Source organism: Marmota marmota, unplaced genomic scaffold (genome assembly GCF_001458135.2).
Source record: "Marmota marmota marmota unplaced genomic scaffold, marMar, whole genome shotgun sequence".
In the NCBI taxonomy this organism is placed as follows: Eukaryota; Metazoa; Chordata; class Mammalia; order Rodentia; family Sciuridae; genus Marmota; species Marmota marmota.
The window spans coordinates 7,361,180-7,383,235 of NW_026000170.1; the positions used below are offsets into that span (position 1 = coordinate 7,361,180).

The window sequence follows — 22,056 nt, forward strand, 5'->3', positions numbered from 1 at the left end:
TTTGTATTTTGTATATAAACAGCCTGAAGTTCATTTTGTACACATATTTAATAATTCTGTTCATGAAACTGAATTTATGTACATTGATTTATCAGAAGCAACGATGTCACTATCCACCATCCGTGTCCTGTATAGTCTGTAGTGATTTGCAAACACCATCATTACTAACTCTCTACTTGCTACCAATAAGCAACAATTTACTTCTACCTATTCACCCGTAAATACTTAATCAGGAAAATATGGCATGTATGTTAGCTCTTTTGCACTGTGACCAAATCACCTGACAAGAACAAGTTAGAGGAGGGAGAGTTTGTTTTGGTTCATGATTTCGAGTTCATGATAATCCCAAACCATTGCTCTAGGCCCAAGATGAGCAGAACATCATGGCAGAAGAGTGCTGCTCCATTCACACCAGTTGGGAAGCAGAAGTGTGAGGTGTGGAAAGAACAACAGGAAAGAAAAACCCATCACTGGCACAATCCCAGTGATCCAACTTCTCCAGACAACTTCTCCCACCTGCCTACTATTATCATCCTGTTAGTTCATTCAAACTAGAATGGACAAAGTAAGTTACAGGTCTCTTAATTCAATCATTTTCCCTCTGAATATTCTTGTATTAGCACAGGAGCTTTTGGGAGATGCCACATATCCAACTCATCACAGCATGTCAGTAACCCAGTGAGAAAACAGTTAAGTATTCAGCATCATAACAGCACAGCACAGTAGCATTACCAGAGCGCCACTACCAGATATTAAGCAACAGCAGCAGCAAATGATAAAAAGCCTCAATCCTCACCTTGAAGTTGTATTCATATTAAAAGGTTACTGTACACTGTATTTTATTTTTTTAGGTAGGAAACAGAAAAAGTCAGGAGACAAGGAAGCAAGAAATAAATTTCCCTAGGGATGAGGAGGCATTCTGCTGGATGGCTTTTTAAAATGTTTCCTACAAATTTCTCTGCCTCATTAACAACTGTTTTTGTCAGGAAAGTCTCCCTTTGATTTTATAAATGAACATGATTTCTCATTCCTTAATGAATGCACGCTGCTCCATCAATAAACCCATCACACATTTTCACCATGTCATTTATAGGCATTTTTTTTTCTGAAGTGTCAACAATGCCATATTCATCTTCACTAATATTATGATCACCTTGATTCAGAACCATTTCAGTTATTTCACCTCTGGGCAATGAATGAACTGGAGCCTCATTATTAATGGTAAAATTGTCAATATGCACTACTTCGTGCTTATTGATGAATTCTAAGGGCATATGCTTTTTGCATATATAAAGCGGTCAGATATTTTTTTTTCTCATTTGACATAAAGAATTCTTCAGTCATCACCACCTTGTCCATCATCATGGCTGAATATAACTCCAGACCATTCACACACAATTATGCTTAGTCTGTATGTTCTAAGGAATGGCAGCAACATATTCAACAAACTGAATGATAAGCTCGTTTTGCAAACCTTCCAGGCCTACACATCTGTTTAATGCTATAACAAGCTGTTCAAGAAAGTGTTTTTATATTTACTCTTCATTGATCTAAGGATACCCTGCCTGAATGAATACATGGCTGAATTAATAAAGTCACATTTGGGGGAAAGTATATGGTATAAACATGACTCTTGGAGAGATGTTTTGCTAAAGGATGAATCGAACAGTTGTCAAGGAATAATAAAATCTTGGAGTTGCCATCCAATTTAGCTTTTCTGCAGGGAGCACAAGCCACCAATACTAAATCCTAGTGAAAATAATCAGAAACCATGTACTGGGTAATCTAGGCCTATTCATTAGGATAATATTGAACTGGTAAGAAAATCATTTTTACAATAGTGTGGACACCAGCTCTTGCATATCACATCAAGTTAACATAATGTTTGCCTGCTGCATTGGCACATCACAGTTATTCTACCCTGGGCTTCCTTAATTCCTATAAGATTTCTTAATTCCTTTAAGATCTGTCTCATCAACCATATTCTATGTCATTGTGGGGCAATAATTGCAAAACTGTAATATTTGAACAGCTCAATAGACTCATTTCTGGTGAGAAATTTTCATCAGATAACTGATCAAACTTTTCAGTGATCCATTGCTTTGTGATTAATAGATGCCTTATCACAAAAATGTTTTTAAAGATTTAATGTTGTATCTTACTTTAAACTACAACAAGCTGTATATGTGTCTTTCTCTTAAATGTTTTGTTTATCATGATAGCAATTTTCTTCACCATCAGTTCACTATTAAGTGGTGTGTGTTCACTGCAATGCTGATAGATTGACCTTATAAATGTATATAATATCCATTATTAGCTTTATACTGTCTTATTCTATTTTTTAATTAACTTTTTTAAAAAAATTATTTGTTCTTTTTACATACACATAAGAGTAGAGTGTATTTTGACATTATACATACATGGAGTATATATCCTAATTAGAATTGTATTCTGTATATAATGTAGAGTTTCACTGGTCATAAACTCACACATAAACATTAGAAAGTTATGGCCAATTCATTCTACTATCTTTCTAATCAAATCTCTCCTCCCTTCCCTTCATTCCCCTTTGTCTAATCCAATAAACTTCTATTCTCTCCCCCGTACCCCAGTTTACTGTGTGTTAGAATCCACATGTCAGAGAGAATATTTGGCCTTCAGGTTTGGAACTGGCTTATTTCACATAGCATTAGTCTCCAGCTCTATCCATTTATTGACAAATGTCATAATTTCATTTTTCTTTATGGCTGAGTAATATTCCATTGTATATGTGTACCACATTTTTTAATCCATTTATCTGTTGAGGGGCACCTACGTTGGTTTCATAATTTAGCTATTGTAAATTGAGCTATTGTAAACATTGATGTGACTGTGTCACTGTAGTATGCAGATTTTAAAAACTTTGGGTATATACTGAGGAGTGGTATAACTGGCACAAAGGGTAGTTCCTTTACAACTTTTCTGAGGAATCCCCATATTACTTTCCAGAGTAGTTGTACAATTTACAGTTTCTTCTTCAGCAATGGATAAGTGTACCTTTATTCCCTACATCCTCAACAAAATTTATTGTTACATATATTCTTGATAATTGCCATTCTGACTGGAGTGAGATGAAATCTCAGTGTAGTTTTAATTTGCATTCCTTTACTTTCTAGAGATGTTGAATATTTTGAATCTTTTATCCAATGTATGCCTATGGTGTCTTTGTCTAGTATGAAATAACTGTATATATGTGGGTTTGTCTTTTTGCCATCTATTTTGCTCCATTAGTCTTCATGTCTGTTTTTGTGCCAATATGACACTGTTTTTAGAACTCATACATGAACTCAACAAAGTAGCAGATTTAAAATTAATACCCATAATTCAATGCATTTTTATACACTAATGATGAATCAGCTGAAAGTGAAATTAGGAAAACTATTCCATTCACAGTACCCTCAAAAATTTAAAATACTTGAGAATCAATCTAACAAAAGATATGAAAGACCTCTGTAATCAAAACTACAGAACACTAAAGAAAGAAATTGAAGAAGACCTTAGAAGACGAAAAGATCTACCATGTTCTTGAATAGGCAGAATTAACATTGTCAAATGGCCATACTAACAAAAGGACTATACAGATTTAATGCAATTCCTATTAAAATTCTAGTGGCATTCTTCATAGAAATAGAAAAGGCATTCATGAAATTCATTTGTACCCCTCCAGAATAGCCAAAGAATCCTTAGTGAAAAAAGTGAAGCAGGAGGCATCACAGAATTTTTCATTCGCTTCTGATTGGCAATTTTAGTATACAGAATCAGGATTTATTTTCTGTTTCTTTAGGTCATGTATGCTGGTCATTTAAACATGGTGCTCTTTTAAAAGACACTTCAGTGTTAAACCAGTGTCCAGTTTCCCCAAAATATTTATATTCTTGCTACAGATAAATGTAAATGCTTATGTTTTTCTTATCACTGCCAACGACAGGGATGTCTTCAGTCCTTTTTGATATGCACAACTATATTTTTATACTTCAGAGCAAAGAATGAGGGGAAACAGGCAAAGTTAGTAATGCAGTACATCACACACTTTTGAGGAGTAATCTGATAAAGCAACTGTTGGAGTATCTGGCTTGCCCCTGTGCTCTTGTATTACTCTTTGTTCTTGTGTGAGGGAACCTGGGTTTGCCTGGAAAATATGTATCACAAATGAAGGGGATGGGAAGTTTGTTTATTTTTCCCCTTAGAGATACTAAACAAGCAATATATGATGCACCTGTTTTGACTGCAACCCGTCATGTGAAGTCAAGTGTAAAATTTTATGCTTATGGTGTCACATTATTGCTCAAAAATTTTAGATTCTGGAACATTTCAGATTTACAGATTTTGGATTAGGGATTCTCAACTTGTACTTCATCATGATCCATTTACCAAAGCAGAGATGTCAGTTTACAGGAACTGCTGGAAGTCACAGTCATGGTGGATGTAGGAATGTGACCAATCTTCACTTTGTTCTCCCCTCAAGAATTTGCATCTATTTTGAAAGCATGTGTCTTTGCCATCTCAGCCAATGAATCTCTGTACATTAATGACAATGATGAGATTTTTGTGTTTGGACTGAACTATAGTAATTGTCTGACAAGTGGAAATAACCAGATCACACTTGTAACTGAGACACTAAAATCCTTAAATGGAAAGATTAAAATCCTTGGTTATGGAGTTGGCCCCCATGTTTTCCTCAGCACTGAAGATGGAGTGGTCTATGCCTAAGGTCACAATGGATACATCCAGCTGGGGAAAGGAATCACCAACCAGGGTATTGCTTCCATCCATGTCTGCACCAATCTTTTGATCAAGCAGGTGTTGAAGTAGCTTGTGGATCATATAACAATGGCTCTACCAGCTGATGGAAAGGTGTTTGTTTCAGGCTATATCAACGGTAACCAGGTGTAATTAGGATCTACAGCAAATCAACTAACTCCTCAAAAGTGTATCAACTGTTTATTGATTAAGAGGGTAATTGGTATTTGATTGCCTATGGTCAGATCTTGTCTATGATAGTTGTGGACAGTGTGAGGTGCTTGGATGGGATTATAGTGGCAATGGTCAGCTAGACTTAGGAAACATCAGCAACCAGCTGAGGCCTGTGAGATTGGTAACCTTATAGATCATGTGTGTAAAACAAATTGTGGCTATGCACGTACTCTAGCATGAATAGATAAGGGCTTGCTCTATTCCTGGGGAGCTTACATATATGTATGGTTGGAAACTGGCAATAAAAATAACCTAACTCCAGCACCAATTGTGGTGGAATATAAAGGGTAGTGGGATTACTGCCTGTCATTTCATCCACATGTCTACTGACAAGACCCAGGGCATACAGATGTCCATGTGGGGCCTGTATTGGAGGCCAATCAGTAATCCTTCTCTATCTCACCAACTTCTGCAAGGACAAAGTGGGCTTTCTAGTACTACCTTCTATCTGTAGAACATGGAGACTTTATAGCAGTAGTAAGAGTCACTGAATAAATACATTTTAAAGTGCTTCTGGGAATCAATATCAAAGGCTTCATGTAATGAAGAAAGAATCTGATAGACCAAAAACTGCCTAATCTAAAATGTTTAATTCATGTCCATAAAGTTGTTTTGAAAATCAGGTGAATACTTTTCAATTTGTGTTCCACTTATATTAGAATATGAATTCATGAAGGACGTGATAGAAATAGACCAGTTTTCCTACCTCATGTATCATGCCTTTGACCAGTTACTCTGCAGAGACACACTGGATCTGTCACCCAAAGATGTCATAGGTCTTTTAAATGTGGTGGCATCTGATTGTGAAGATAGACTGAAAAAACTTTGCCACCACATTATCAAATAAGGAATCACTGTAGAAAATGCCTTCACATTATTCTCCACTGCATAAGATTTTAGAAGATAAGATTTAGAAGACTTCTGCTTTAAGTTTTGCATCTATCATTTAAGGAAGATACACAGATGGTAACATTTTGACAAATGCATGGTCCACTGTTAAAGGAGTTCATTTATAAAGCCAGTAAGGGTGGAGCTTCAAGAAAATCAACCTAACAAAAGAGATGAAAGACCTCTATAATAAAATCTACAAAACAGTAAGAAAGAAATTGAAGAAAATCTTAAAAAATAGAGATCCCATGTTGTTTGATTAATATTAATATTGTCAAAATGATTAATATTGTCAAATGGTCATACTACCAAAAGCATTATACAGATTTAATTCAATTCCTATTAAAATTCCAATGATGTTCTTCATAGAAATAGAAGAAGCAGTTGTGAAATTAATTTGGAAAATAAAGAGGCACAAAATAACCAAAGCAATTCTTAGTGAGAAAAGTGAAGCTGGATGCATCTCAATACCAGACTTTACATTATACTATAGAGATATGATAACAAAAACATTTTGGTATAAGAACCAAAACAGGCATGAAAACTATGGAATAACATAGAAGACACAGAGACAACCCCAAATAAATACAATTATCTCACACTAGAGATATGCACCATAAATGTACATTGGATAAAAGATAGCCTCTTCAACAAATGGTGCTGGGAAAACTGGAAATCCATAGGCGATAGAATGAAATTGAATCCCTAATCTCACCCTGCACAAAATTCACCTCGAAATGGATCAAAGACCTAGGGATTAGACCATAAACCCTACATCTACTAGAAGAAAATGTAGACCAAACTCTCCATCATGTTGGCTTAGGAACTGACTTCCTCAACAACACTCCTAAAGCACAAGAAATAAAACAGAAATCAATAAATGGGAGGGTATAAAACAAAAAAGCTTCTTCATAGCAAATAATAATATGAACAGAGGGCCTACAAAAAGGGAGAAAATCTTTGCCACCTGCCACTCAGATAAAGCATTCATTTGAAGGATATATAAAGAATGCAAAATACTTAACACCAAAAATCAAATAACTCAACTAAAAAATGGGCAAAGGAACTGAACAGGCACTTCACAGAGAAGATATACAAATAGTCAACAAATATATGAAAATATGTTCAACATCCCTAGCAATTAAAGAAATGCAAATTAAAACTACACTGAGATTTCATCTCACTCCAGTAAGATGGCAAAAATTAAGAATACAAGTAAAAATAAATATTGGTAAGGATGTGAAGGAAAGGATACAATCATACATTGGTAGTAGGACTGTAAATTGGTGCAACTACCATGGAATACATTATGCAGTTCCTCAAAAACTTTGGAATGGATTCACAATTTGACCCAGTTATCCCATTCCTCAGTATATACCAAAATAACTTAAAATCTACATTCTACAATGACATAGCCACATCAATGTTTATAGTAGCTCAATTTGCAACAGCTAAGCAATGGAACCAATGTAGATGCCCTTCAACAGATGAATGGATTAAGAAAATGTGGTATACATAGACAATGGAATATTAACTCAGCCATAAAGAAGAATAAAATTATGACATTTCCAACAAATGGATAGATCTGGAGAATATTATGCTATGTGAAATAAGCCAATCTCAAAAACTATAAGCTGCATGTTCTCTCTGATATGTGGATGTTAACACACAACATGTGGGGTAGAGGGAGAATAGAAGTTCACTGTATTGAACAAGGGAGAATTAAGGGAAGAAAGGGAGAACAGGAACAGAAATCTGACATAAAGTTTTCCTATATACATACTTAAACACAGCACAGTGAATCTCCATATAACATTCAACCAGAAGACTGGTATCTTAATTAAAATAAGATGTACTCCATATGTTATGGTTTGGGTGTGGAGTATCCCCCAAAAGCTCACATGTGAAACAATGCAAGAAAATTTGAAGGAGAAATGATTGGGTTATAGCCTTCACCTTATCAGTGGATGAATCCCTGATGGGATTAACTGAGTGGTAATTGGAGACAGATGGGGTGTGGCTGGAGGAAGTAGTTCATTGGGGACATGGCTTTGGGGTATATATTTTGTATCTAGAGAGTAGATTATCTCTCTCTTTGCTTTCTGATCTCCATGTGAGCTGCTTCCCTCTGCCACAGTCTTCTGCCAAGATGTTGTGCCTTATCTCGAGCTTTGGGGAATGGAGCCGGCCTTTTATGGATTAAGATCTCTGAAACCATGAGTCTTCAAATAAACTTTCCTTCCCTAACATTGTTCTGGTCAGATCTTTTAGACACAGCAAAAAAAAAAGCTGGCTAAAAACACCATGTTTGTATAAATATGTCACAATATACTGTCATATATAACTAAATAGAAATTTTAAAAGTTTTTTTAAGCTTTTTTTTTTTTTTACAAGGCTGCTGTGCTATGGGTAATCTAGGTCTCTGTTGGTGATGTGCCCAGCTTGTGCTCTACAGGTGATGTGATTCTGCAGGTAAAACCCTTCAGGTTGTTTTTTGCACATTTGTATTCTCTGTAGGAATACTGAAGGATGTTCAACTTTCCCTGAGGCCATTTTGAACAGTTCTCATTTTAGATATGTGTATTTTAAATGTGACCTTCCTTACGTTTAGGCTGGAACATTTTGAATGTTTAGCTGTTTTTGGTTTTGTTTCTGATTAGAGGAACTTCTGAATTTGTAAAAAAGGCAGTTGTTGACAACTGTCCTGGGTCAAATAATACAACTTCTTGATGCCACAAGCTGTCACAGTGTGTGAATTGTGAAATGAACCTAGTGACCCACCAGAAATTAAGGATGCTATCCTGGAGGTGGGTTAGGTGAAGTACTGCTGTTAGTTGCTAGTCGGTACAATACCTTGCTAGAAAGGACTGTTACGATTATTTGAGGCTTTTGTAGGCTTGCATTTATAATTGATGGATTTTAAGCTCTAAGGTACATCAAAGGTGTGTTCCTTTAACATAAGTTAAATATATTAAAATGATAATTGAGTAAAAGTAAAATTCTAGGCTTACAAAAAATTTATATGGATTTAAGCACATAAATAGTAGTCATGTAGAACTGTCCATGGAAAACTGAAACTTTGGATATATTAGAATCCCCACTGCTTATTCAGTGGTATTTTATTTCACTAATATTCAATTTGCAAAATAAAATTTATGTTACCCTCTCACATTTAAATATTATAAATTCTAACTAATAAAGAAAAACAAAGTATATATATAGTATACCCTTTCCTTTCCTGCTATGACTGTTATAACGTCAGATCTGCTACATCATGACTTGAAGAAATGGTATTACAAACACCTTTCTTATAGGACTCAATGGAATTTGCTTTGTCTACATTATCTAGGCCAAATTCCATCAAAGACTTACTGATTGGAAATGTAGTCACCTTTCATGTTGTGTTTTTCCCTCTTTTAGTTGTGCTAAATCTACTGTTTAGCAGACCTTAACCTTGCAAAGGGATTCTAAAATCATAGTTTTCCTGGAAAGGCTCTATTTAAAATGTAGCTATTGTTTTGGTCTGGTTAAGGAATATGACTCTGGGATATAAGATTTTTATCAGTTTTATCACGTGTGTCTATTGAATTTGCATTAAGAACAAACTCTGCCCTGTTCTCTGGTCTATTAACTCATTTCCATTCCTATGAGTTACATTAGTATGTTGTTGTATTTGTGTGTTTATGTGTGTAATTTATAAACCTGTCATTTATTATAGACATCTTTAAATAGAAATTGTATTCATTTTTCAGTAAATTATTTCAGTGAAGTCCTATACTATAGGTTGATTTTGCAATGTTTATTAGGGTGAAATGGAGTAAACTGTGTGGAATGTGTGGGTTTCTGAATAGGACCTGCTCTCTAGCATTTGTATTCTGTTCAGCTTTGTCCGTATTAATCTGTTTCTTCTTCTAAAACATGATCTTGTGATTACTTTATGATTTTTTTCTAAGTATTAGAAATAATACAGGTAAACTATTTAAGGCAATTTCCTCAACATAATAAGCTTTTGGTAAAATGGTTTTGTGATTGTTTTTACTGCTTCTGTTGTTGTTATTAAAGATGGTCATGAAGTTTTAAATTGTTGCCAGGGTTATATTCTTTAATGTAATTCTTCCATGTATTCATAAAGAAAAAAATATTTGAACAGAACTACATATATCATCTGTTCAACTGATATATTGTATCAGCTGCTCTGTAAATGTATGATTTTAGGAGCTATGATGAGTGAGAAGTTAGCAAAAATTAGGAAAGTAAAGTTAGGTGTGGTTATGAAAAGGAATAAGAACTACAGAAACTACAAATTAAATTGCTTTGTCACGTGTTTTTCTTGTGTTTATTCACCACATCATTCAAAGTATAAATGATCATAACCTGTTTATAAACAAAGAAACTGAGGCTTTAACAAATATCTTTCTCTACACCACGGAGCAAGGAAGCATAAAAAGCATGAAGCTAAACTTACATCTTTATAAATCCCTAAAGCTATACTTTTACTACCATGAAATTTGTCTTAGCAGTCATTGTCCATTAAACTTTAATGGCAAATTGAGAAAAAAAAATGTATCAAAAATGCAAGTAGCTTTTATGAAGCTGAGGTGGGTAAAAAAGGTTGGCAGCCAACTTGGATAACCACCAACCTAATGTACTACTAATATAATTAGGTAAAAATAAACTAACTTTCCTAATACCAAATTTTCATATATGTATCTTTTATATATATAAAAAGAAAACTCTCAGACAACAATTATTTCCTCAAATCAAAACATAAAATAATAAAAAAAATTTGTTTATACACTAGAATGATAACACTGTAAACATATTGAACCGTAAACAAAAGATCAAAGAGAAAATACAAAAAATAAAACTGGTAGATTAGGATTAAAGAATTATGACTTTTCCTTCAAAATTTAAGTAATGTCCAGATACTTTTCCAGGATACAAAATAAAATTGAAAGTGAAGAATTTCAATGTTACAGAATTTAAAAGAAAAAGAGGAACAGAAGAAAACATACCAGATAAACAAAATTTAATGGAAAATATATCTAGATCTCATGGCAGATGACATGGAGGCGAATGCCTTGTGGTCTTTTTATCTTTTCTTTATGTATTTCAAAATAATGAAAGCGCAATTTGTTCAAGACATGTCTCATCTTTTCCCCACAGAACATTGAAATTTGCAGCTACTTCTAAATTGTTCACTCATTCACTTATTCAAACATATTAAGATTGTTGGTTCTAGCCAGGCACAGTGGTGCACACCTATAATCCCATGAGCTGGGGAGGCTGAGACAAGAGCATTGAGAGTTCAAAGCCAGCCTCAGCAAAAGCGAGGTACCTGGCAACTTGGCGAGACTCTGTCTCTAAATAAGGATGTGGCTGAGTGGTTGAGTGCCCCTGAGTTTAATCTTCCCCCCCACACACCAAAAAAAAATATTGGTTTCTTCTATCCACAGGGCACAGTGCTAGGCTTTATTAGGAACACAAAACCAACACAGTCTTGAACTCAATGCCAGAAGACTGTGAGCCAAGTAAAGCTGATTTAAGGGATTCTATATGCCTCTGGGTGATAGGGCAAGGTAGAAAGTTACCAGGGCTTAAAAGGGATAGTGCAAATGATATATTCCAAATTGAGCCACAGAATCAGTATACTATGTTTGGCTAGCATTGTCAGAGAAGGCATTACAAAAGTGAAGAGCTTGACAGGGCTATTTTACGTTCATGGCAGATACTTACTTGATGCATACAAGGTCCTAGGTTTGATCCCTAGTGTTGTGAAAAACAAAACAAGCAAACAAACACAATGACAAAACTTAGCATTTGCTGGTAAATGAATACAACTGGAGAACATCATGCAAAGTGAAATAAACCTCAGAGCATAAAGGGCCAATGTTCTCTCTCATAATGAGAAGCAAGAGCAAAATAAGAAGAAAAATTTAAAAAGGAGGGATTCCATGAAAATAGAATGGACATCAGTAGAGAGAGGAGAGAAAGGAAAGAGTGAGGGAGGAGGGATTGGGAAAAGAGCAGGAATTCAGAATGAAACTGACAAAATTATACTAAGTACAAAAATAAATATATCACAGAGTTTTCCACCCATTCACAAAGAAGAAATAAAAGAAAATATAACTAAAAAAATGGAAGACCATTAGAGTAGAGGAAGGGAAACAGAGAAAGGGAGAAGGAGAAAGAAAGAAAGAGGAAGTATTTGCAACATTTTGTAGAACCAATTACATTCTATGCTTGTGTCAAAATGAACTCCAGTATTCTGTATAACTATAATGTGCTAATAAAACATTAAAATATACTGACACACTTAAAAAAAACTTAAGTCCTAAAAAAATAAGCTAGACATCCTCAGAAGGATATTGACACTTCTGTAACTATAAAAAATATTTCATTTTTTTTCCATAAAATTATAAACCTAGTAATGATTTCTCGGCCACTTTATTCCAAAGTGTATTACACAAACCACCAGTCAACCAACAAACCATTTAATAATTTACTTATCGTAAACTTTTGTGTTTGTACTAATTTGATTTGGAATATTATGCTCTGGGATAAGAATATAGGGGTAGACTAGTTTGTTTTGGTGAATCTCAGTCTATTAAGACATATAGAATTTAATAAATTGTTATACAAAAATATTGTATCTAATTGTAAGGATTAATCAGGAGAGCTACAGGTTTGGGTGATTCATTATGCTGCTTAGCTGCTTAGCATAAGCCATGCTGGCTGTATACTTCACCATTCTAGGAGCAGGATGATCTTTAGTTTCATCCATTTACCAGAAAATGCCATAATTTAATTCTACTCTATGACTGAGTAAAACTACATTGTGTTTATATACCACATTTTCTTTATCCATTCATCTCTCCATTGGCACCTGGGCTGGTTCTATAGCTTAGCTACTGTGAGTTGTGCTGCTATAAACCTTGATGTACCTGTATCACTATAGTATGCTGATTTTGGTTCTTTTGGATAAATACCAAGGCATGGAATAGCCACGTTCTATGATATTTCCATTACAAGTCTTTTGAGGAACCTCCATACTGCTTTTAAAAGAGATTGTAATAATTTGCAGTCCTACCAGCAATGTATGAGTGTATCTACTCCCCACCACATCCTTGCCAGCATTTATTATTATTATTATTATCTATTTTTCTATTTTTTTTTTAGTTGTTGATGGATCTTTATTTATTTATATGCAGTGCTGAGGATCGAACCCAAGGCCTCACACTTGTCAGGCAAGCACTCTACCACTGAGCCAAAAGTCCGGCCCCTATTTATTTTCTTGAGAATTGATATTCTGAGAAAAGTGAGATGAAATTTCAATGTAGTTTTGATTTACATTTGCCTGATGGCTAGAAATGTTGAACTTTTTTTTCATATATTTTTTGGCCATTTGTAATTTTTTTTTTTGGGAGAAACATCTGATTACTTCTTTTGTCCATTTGTGGTTTGAGTTTTGTTTTTATTTATTTACTTCATTTTATTTTTTGGTGTTAAATCTTTGAATTATTTACATATTCTAGATATTAATCTCCTGTTGGAGGAGTAGCTTACAAAGATTTTTTCTCTCATTCTGTAGGATTTCTCTTGATGCTTTCAATTATTTTCTTTGCTGTACAGAAGCTTTTTAATTTGATGCTGAACCTCGTATTGAAACTGATTTTATTTCTTGAGCTTTAGAGGTCTTGTTAAGATAGTTGGTATCTGTGCCAACATACTGCAATGTTGGGTGTATGATTTCTTCTAGCAGTTGTCAAGTTTCTGATCTAATTTTGAGGTCTTTGATGCTCTTTGAATTGAATTTTGTGTGGGGTGAAAGAAAGGGATCTAGTTTCATTCTTCTACATATAGATATCCAATTTTCCCAAAACCATTTATTAAAAATGCTATATTTTCTCTCATGTATGTTTTTAGCACTTTTGTTGAGTATTAAATGAATGTAACTCTGTGGGCTTGTCTCTGTGTCTCATATTCTATTCTATTGGTTTTCAGGTCTATTTTGATGGCAAGAAGATGCTATTTTTGTTGCTATAGCTCTATAGTGTATTTTGAGATGAAGTATTGTGATACCTTCAAGTATCACTCTTTTTGCTCAGGAATGCTTGGGCTATTCTGGGACTTTTATTACTTCAAAAGAATTTTGGACTGTTTATTCTAGTTCATTGGTATTTTGATGGGGATTGCATTAAATCCATATATTATTTTTGAAAGGATAGCCATTTTGATAGTATTATTTCTGCCCATCCAAGAATATAGGAGATCTTTCCATCTTATGAGTTCTTCTTCAATTCCATAATTTTCATTGTAGAGATCCATCACCGCCTTTGTTGGATAAATTTTCAACAATTTTATTTTTTGAGTTTATTGTGAAGGGAACAGTTTTCCTTATTTCTTAGCAGAATCACTGTTGCAGTAGAGGAAAATATTGATTTATGTATTTTGATCTGTTATCCTGCTACTTTGCTAAATTTGTTTATCAGCTCTAGAAGTCTCCTCTTGCAGTTTTTTGGGGTCTTCTAGATATATGATCATGTCATCAGCAGAAATAATTTGACTACTTTTTTCTATTTATATTTCTTTAATGTTCTTCTCTTGCTTGATTGCTCTTGCTAGAATTTCAAAAACTTTGTGGAATAGGAATGGTGAGAGTTGACATCCATGTCTTCTTCTCAGTTTCACAGGAAATGCTTTCAGTTTTTCTCTACTCAGTATAATGTTGGCTTGTGTCTCCTTGCTTACTATTGGTCTGTTTAGATTTTCCGTAGTCTCATGGTTTAATTTGGGCAGGTCATATGTGTTCAAAAATTTGTCAGTATCTTCTAGTCTTTCCAGTTCATTGAATTATTGAAGTGTAAATTTTCAAAATAGTTTAATAATCCTTTGTGTTTCAGAAGTGTCTGTGGTGATATCTTATTTTTCATCCTTGGGTCTCCCCCACAACCCTCTCTTTCACACTGTTTGGCTAAGGCTTTATTAACATTATTCATCCTTTTAAAAAAACAAATATTTGTTTAATTAATCTTTTTTACTGTTTTTATTTTCCATTTCATTAGTTTGGCTGTGATCTTCATTATCATTTTTATTCCAACTGATTTTAGAAGTATTTTCTTCTTCTTTTTCTAGGCCTGGAGGTACAACATTATATTATGTATTTGGGGGTCTTTCTATTATTTTAATGTACATAATCAATAATATAAACTTTTTTCTTAGAACTGCCTTCATCCTAGCCCAAAGATTTTGATGTGTTGTATCTCTGTCCTCACTTGTTTATAATTTTTTATTTCTTCTCTGATTTCTTCTATGATATATTCCTCATTCAAAGCTATAATATTTAATTTCTACGTGTTGAAGTGGTTTTTATTTTTATATTATTGATTTCAAATTTTATTCCTTTATTATCTGATAGGTTGCAAGGAATTATCTCATTTCTTTCTATCTGTAGATTTTCTTTGTAACCTAAAACATAACCTATTGTAGAGAGTTTCATGTGCTACTGAGAAGAAAGTGAATTCAGTTTCTGATGAGTAACTATTCTATATATATTTGTTAGGTCCATTTGATTAATAGTGTTTATAGTTCTGAAGATTCTTAGTTTATGTCTGTATGACCTTTCTATTGGTGAGAAAAATGTGAAATCACCCAGTATGATTGTATTGTGATCTATTTGATTTTATATCTTATTGAATAGGGTTTATTTTATATACATATGTGCATGAATATCTGGGGCATAAATATTTACAATCATTATATATTCTTTTTAGGTGATTCCTTAATCCAATATGATTCTCTTAACCAGTATGAACTTCTTTCTTTTCTAAATAATTTTGTCTTGAAGCCTACTTTGTCTGATAGAAGCATAGCTACTCCTGCTTGCTTTTGGTCTTCATTTGCATGGTATATCATTTTCCATCCTTTCACCTTCAGCCTGAGGATTTCATTCCCTATAAGGTGAGACTATTTATTGTAAACAACACATAGTTGGGTTCACTATTTATATCCCTTATTCCAGTCTTTTTTTTAAGAGATTAGACCATTTGCATTCAATGTTATTGCAGAAAGATGATTTTTATTTCCTGTAATTTTGACACATTTCTAATCATTCAGGCTTGAGGGTACAGTATCAAATGATAATGGAATATCTACCAATTTAATATAAAAAGTGTCATCTAAAATATTTAATTGATATTAGAACTTCTTGTGATAATCCATTATAAAATAGATTTCTCATTCAATCTTCCTAATTTAGGTTTCATCAAGGTTTGCAACCTTTAGTAAATGCCCACTACTCTTTGGCTTTACTTTTTTGTTTTCCTGCATATAGAGACAGTGATCATCTCTGATTCAATTCAGGGAGACCCCTTTGCTTTTTTGGTATGCCTGGGTACTTACTACCTTTCTGTTGGGTCAGAGAAGTGACTTAGCAGACAAGTTATTCCCTTTTAGGGGGCATAGTCCTGTTTTCCCTTCTGAAGGAAAACTCTGTGGATCCAGGGCTATCAAATCCACTGTGAGTTCCCATGTGTATATTTTGGAGTGTGCGTAGTGTGGTGGTCTAAGGTGGAGGTATTATAGTCTGTTTTATGTGGCACTGGTTTGCTTATGATGGGACATAGGGCTGCTTCCCCCTCTAAAATGCACAGGCTGCAAGTCAGTGTGTTTGTATTGGGCACACCTGTTGGTGTTGGTTTCTGTTGGGTGCTCCTCTGTAAAACCCTTTGTGGGGTAAACTGCCATCGTGTGTTCATGAGTTTCTCTGGGGTCTGCTTTGAGTTATCCTCAGGAATTATCTTCTATGGGTTTTTGCATCTGAATGAGAATTGAGTTAACTGGAAATTCTGGAACTCCTAGAGGACTGGAACACTGGAGCTACTTCCGTTCTTGCCTTGGTTTTCTCACCAGCCTGTTCTTATCTGTCACCCAGGGACCATAGTCTGAATGCTTGGAGGGTACCATGCTGTGTTTGCTGGCTGTTTCTGTTGAGTGCAGGGGCACTGGGTATGGAGCTCAGGGCTCTCATGATGACTACTGTGGGATACCATCCTCCCCCTCCCCTCTACAGGGGCTTCTTTAAAGTATTATAGAGCTTATTGGCTGTCTGCAAGTATGAAACCTGTAAATGTAGATTCTCCGTAGGTGATCTGTGGTGCAGAAGCCTGTATCCAGGCTGGTGTAGATCACTGGAGTACCATCCCCGTGACTGGGCCAAAATGTCAGTTGGTCTGCAGCATCTGAGCTCTTACTACCAGTGGCTGTAAATCATGAATGCCCACTACCTTCCATTGAGAATTCTATAGAATTCTAAGCACTTGCTATCTAAGCACTTGGTGGCTACCTAGAATTGTGAGGACTGTGAGTACAAGCACTCTATGGGCAGCACAGAAATTTCCACCCTGTCTGCTATATTTCACTCCAGTTTTACCTGTCACGTTGATGGGGTAAGGATGTCAGTTGACCCGTCTTTGACTGAACTTCTGCACACACTGTGGGGAGCATTGGGTTGGAGTTAGCACTTCCCAGTAGTGATTAGTCCTCAGATCAATTCAGACCCATTCTGCTTGTCTTCCATGGGGGTGGGGGGTTAAGTTCCACTAGCAACAATCCCTTCACAAATTTTTCTATAAGGATTACTGAGCTAACCCATTTCAGAAGCATTTTCCTAGTTTTATTTGTTAAATCTATCTGAAGATGAAGAAGCTGTATTGATTGAATTTCTTCTAGAAAGGCTGACCAGCTGTGGAAGCTACAAATTGGTCCTGCCTGGCACAGTTTTCAGCCCATAATTTGGGCTAAACTGTGTGGTTTCCTTCACTGTTTTTGGTGGTCCTCTTTTAATTTTGTCTGCTTTTCTTTCCAACTGTTGTTAAAGAAGTAAGCCTATGGGCTTTTCCTGTCCCGTTTTATTATTTTTGTTATGCTCTACCTAGACCCTACCCTGATCAGCATTTTTACTTGAGTTTTGTTGTTGTTGTTGTTGAAAATGCATCAGCTTTTATATAGAGAAGTAACATTGACAACAGAAACTATGATTAATTTCATTTCCAAAAGCACAGTAGTTAGTTTCAGCAGTCTTAGCATGTTAGAGAGTTCCTTGGTTCATATTCACTAATTTTGTATATAGTGAGGAAATCTTTCCCTATCTTCAGTTCCTGGCATAGCACCATGTTTGGGCTTGTGGTACCATCCCAGTAATTACAGATCATCATCTAGAGTCTCAGTATTCCCTAAAGAAGTTCTTTGCATAATCTGCAGAATCTTTATATTTTCTGATATATTAACTAAAGAAAAGCTCTCATAAGCTGCTTCTTTATGACTCTTAGCTTTTGGTTTCATTTATCTGCAATGATAAGCAGACTATCCTGATTTAAATTTTAACTCTGCTTGCACTGGATGAATGATTCCATGTACCTTATTTGCCTATGGGTGAACATTAAATGTCCAAATCTATGTAATTATGGCCAGCAAATTTCAGTTCAGAGCTGTTATTTTGCATTTTCTCCAAAGGATAAACCGTAATCATTATTTCCTTCTAGTCTATATTTCTGAACACTGCCTTACCTTTTACCAGGAAGTCATTTGTGTTTGCTTCAGACACAGTCTCAAGATGCCTATTGCTCCATTATGGTGAAATCCCTGGATTTATTTCCAGATGATATACTTTGAGGGGAAATCTGCTATGGGATCAGTGTATGCAGATAGATTACTGTTTGTTTGTCTAATAAAGAGGTATGATTACAGTGTACAAAGAATTGGGAAGGACTTAGTAATCAAAAGCCAATTGAAGAATATAGAACAGAATAATGATAATCTGTATTCTGCAGGAAGAAAGAGAATCTAAAAGTCCCTGTTATCAATAGTATTGTAGATTAGTACGTACACTATTGCTTATAAAAATATATCACACCTTATATTAATTACAATAACTTTATGAGGTAAAAAGGGATAATATGGATGATATAATTCTCATTTTACAGGCTGAGAGAATTCAATAAGTTTAATAGTAACCCAAATTGGTTTTAAGAGATCTGAATTCTGGGCCAGCCTCTTATTAAGCCAGATATTCTTACAAATCACTTATTTTCTCTTAGGCACTCAGTCTTATCATTGTAACAGAGGAACTGGATTTTTTTTCTTGGTACTGGAGATTGAACCCAGAGGTGCTTTACAGATTTTTCACTGAATAGAATATTTCACCAATGTTCAAAAAAATTGTTCCTCTTCATTTTCTCAATCTGGAGAGGAGGCAGAAAATGAAAAGGAACTATAAGAAAAAGAATGTATACACAGGAGAAATGAGAGAAAGGAAAAATAAAGAGACACTGGATCAGATGAGAAATGATAGTGAAATTCTCCAGAAATATGGAGGCTGAAAATTATTTGAACATTGGTAAAATATTCTATTCAGTGAAAAATGTTTTTTTTAATATTACAAGTGTTATGTTCTTCACCCATCCTACCCATTCCTGAAATCCCAATAATGAAATATCACTGAAGTCTAATCTACTCAAGGCACTATAAAAATATTTTCCCCTAATTGTAAAAAATCTTGCTAAATATTAAATATAGACAAGAAGAGATAATTCAACAAGGAAGTATAAGGTTGAGAGGATGGAGAGGACATGAGACTATAAAAGGTGAAAACTGGTAGAGATTTTGGAGCAAATAAAGATTTCTTCAGGACACTGAATTTAAAGAGTTTGAGAATTTTTCCACATATTAGTATCAATAGGAAGAGAATAGCCTGAGTTTTCTCCTTATCTCACCAGTCTACCCTGGCATTTTCCTTGCTAAAGGAAAAAAACAGAGAAAGAAAGGCAAAGAGGAAGAAAAATAGGGGAACCAGACAAAAAGAAGAAATAAAGGAAGGAGAAGAAGATACAGAAAATTACTAAAAGAGAAAAAAACAAAAGAAAAGAAAGTAGAAAAGTTATGTATTATTACAGGAAGGCATCTTAAACTTTGAAGCCCAGTCTTATCATCCATCTACCACTAAGACAATTTTTAGAAGCCTTGACTCACTCAGGGTAGCCACTGGAAGAAGACCAAAAGGCAAAGTATATGTTGACATAAACTTTTAAGGAAAAATTGGTATTTGACTATGAAATTGTAGTGTCTTTGAAATAGCACAAACTACATGTGATTTGAGTTTAACAGGAAATAGAAAAATCAGCAATTTTCACATAAAAGATGAAAGGAGAGAAGGAAGATCCAACTTAAAAAAAATCTCCTGGAATGATAATTCCACGAGTAAGTTAAAGGTGCAGAAAGATGATGATATTGGAGTTTTCAGAGGGCATTGAGACATAAAGCAGCTATGGGATTTGAAAAAAAAGTTCATTTTTAGAAGATTACTCTGACAATAACGTTAGATGGATTGAAACTGACTTTGGTATTATAAGGCTTTAAACATAGTCCAACTGGGAAATATAAAAAAGCCTGAAGAACAACAAATATAGAGGGAATAATGGATGAAGATAAGTATAAGTGATATTTAAGATATAATGTTACTGAAATCTAGAGCTAATTGTAAAAATCAAACAGAGGAAGTGTTAGGAACTATCTTTTAGATACATGGCCTTGATCAAGTTTGCCATTTGGAATCATTCTTGGCCAACAGGGAAATAGAGAAGATCAAGTGAGTGAGTAAACTGGTTTCTAAAATGTCATGTCTCCCTTTAGAAACTGGCCAGTGTCTCAAGATGAAAGTTCTTTCCAGGGAACATCTGCACACCTAATGTCCCACTTTCTGGTCTTCTCAACTTCACTGGTTTTCATCTCTTTACTATTTTTGCCCCCGTATTCTCAAAGTCACACCATGAGTGTCACCAATATCCTTTATCTTGCCATTTGTAATATCCTCAACTATACCAAATGCTCTGTTTATTGTAATCATTGATTTATGTAGTCTCTGCTTAATACAGTATACCTACAGATCAGATACTCCTTATATGGCAGTAAAAGTAACCGTATCCTTCCCTTTCAATATAATTCTACAAGAATCTGTGATTATTTTATTCAAAATCAGGTCCTTCCCTCTGGAAAATAAATTCCTGGGGGAAGCCATTTCTTGAGGAAGGCCCTTAGTAAGTACTTGACACATTCTAGGCAAATGTTGACTGACTCTAAAACTGTATTTGAAGAAAACAAGTCTAGGGGCTTAAATTTATCTTATACAAGGATCCATTTAGTTACTCCTTTAAAAAAATCTGTTTGCTTTGGATAAATCACTTACTCCATATCTCATTTATGTCGTGTCATGCATTAAATGTATATAATGTTAACTTATATATCTCAAGTACTTTCTTTGGAATCCAAAGAGATATTTTAAGATTGCTAAAAATAAAAAAAGGTGAATGAGATATTGTAAGTAAAAGAATATAAGTTTAGATGGCAAAAAATATATGAATATGTCTGTTCTTACTATTTATTGCCAAGGACATAAGCTCATTGATCTTTTTTATAGCAGTATGTAATCCAAGCTTCTAGTTTATTTGCTTTAGATATGAAAGCATAAATTTATTTTTCATTTACACTCCAGCAAGTTGGAGTTGTGAGTACAAATAGAGTAAAATGTGTGTTGATTTCCACAGTCTCTAGAAACTGGCATTTCTGTTATTTCCCAGTCCAGAGATTTTTAATTTAACAGTATTTCACATTAATGTTAGACTTGCTGTAGGGTTCTTTCTTAAAACATCCAATGCCATTAGGAAAAGTTAGCTCTCAAGCTTTCTGAAGTATTACTCATTTATAAAGTATTCAGAATAGAGAACAATGGAAATAGCAGAATGGAGACCCACCCAGAGGCAACATGTCTTCGTTCTGTAATGTTAGAAATACATGACTTGCTGGCTGCCTTGCTTACTTAGTGCTGTATAGCTATTTTTTAAGGTGCTTATGAGAATTATTTTTCCAGATCACCCACATTTTGTGTATAAGCAAATGGAGTTTGCTTCTGCTGTTCTAAGAACATGAAATCAAATTGTGTTTCAAGTTATCTGTTGAGAATAACACTGCATTATTGTATGTAAAAAACAATATACATATTGTATACTAAGTGAGTCCCACGGACATTTTGAAGCTTATAAATTTGTTTGATGGACAATAGCTCATCACAGTTTCAAAACAGGCTTTTGAATTAAGCAGAGC

At 34.5% G+C, this 22,056-nt stretch overlaps 1 pseudogene; it reads left to right on the forward strand.

The window, feature by feature from the left end:
* Window positions 1-4,869: 4,869 nt before the first annotated feature.
* On the forward strand, window positions 4,870-6,066 carry LOC125611828 (annotated as a pseudogene).
* Window positions 6,067-22,056: the final 15,990 nt, after the last annotated feature.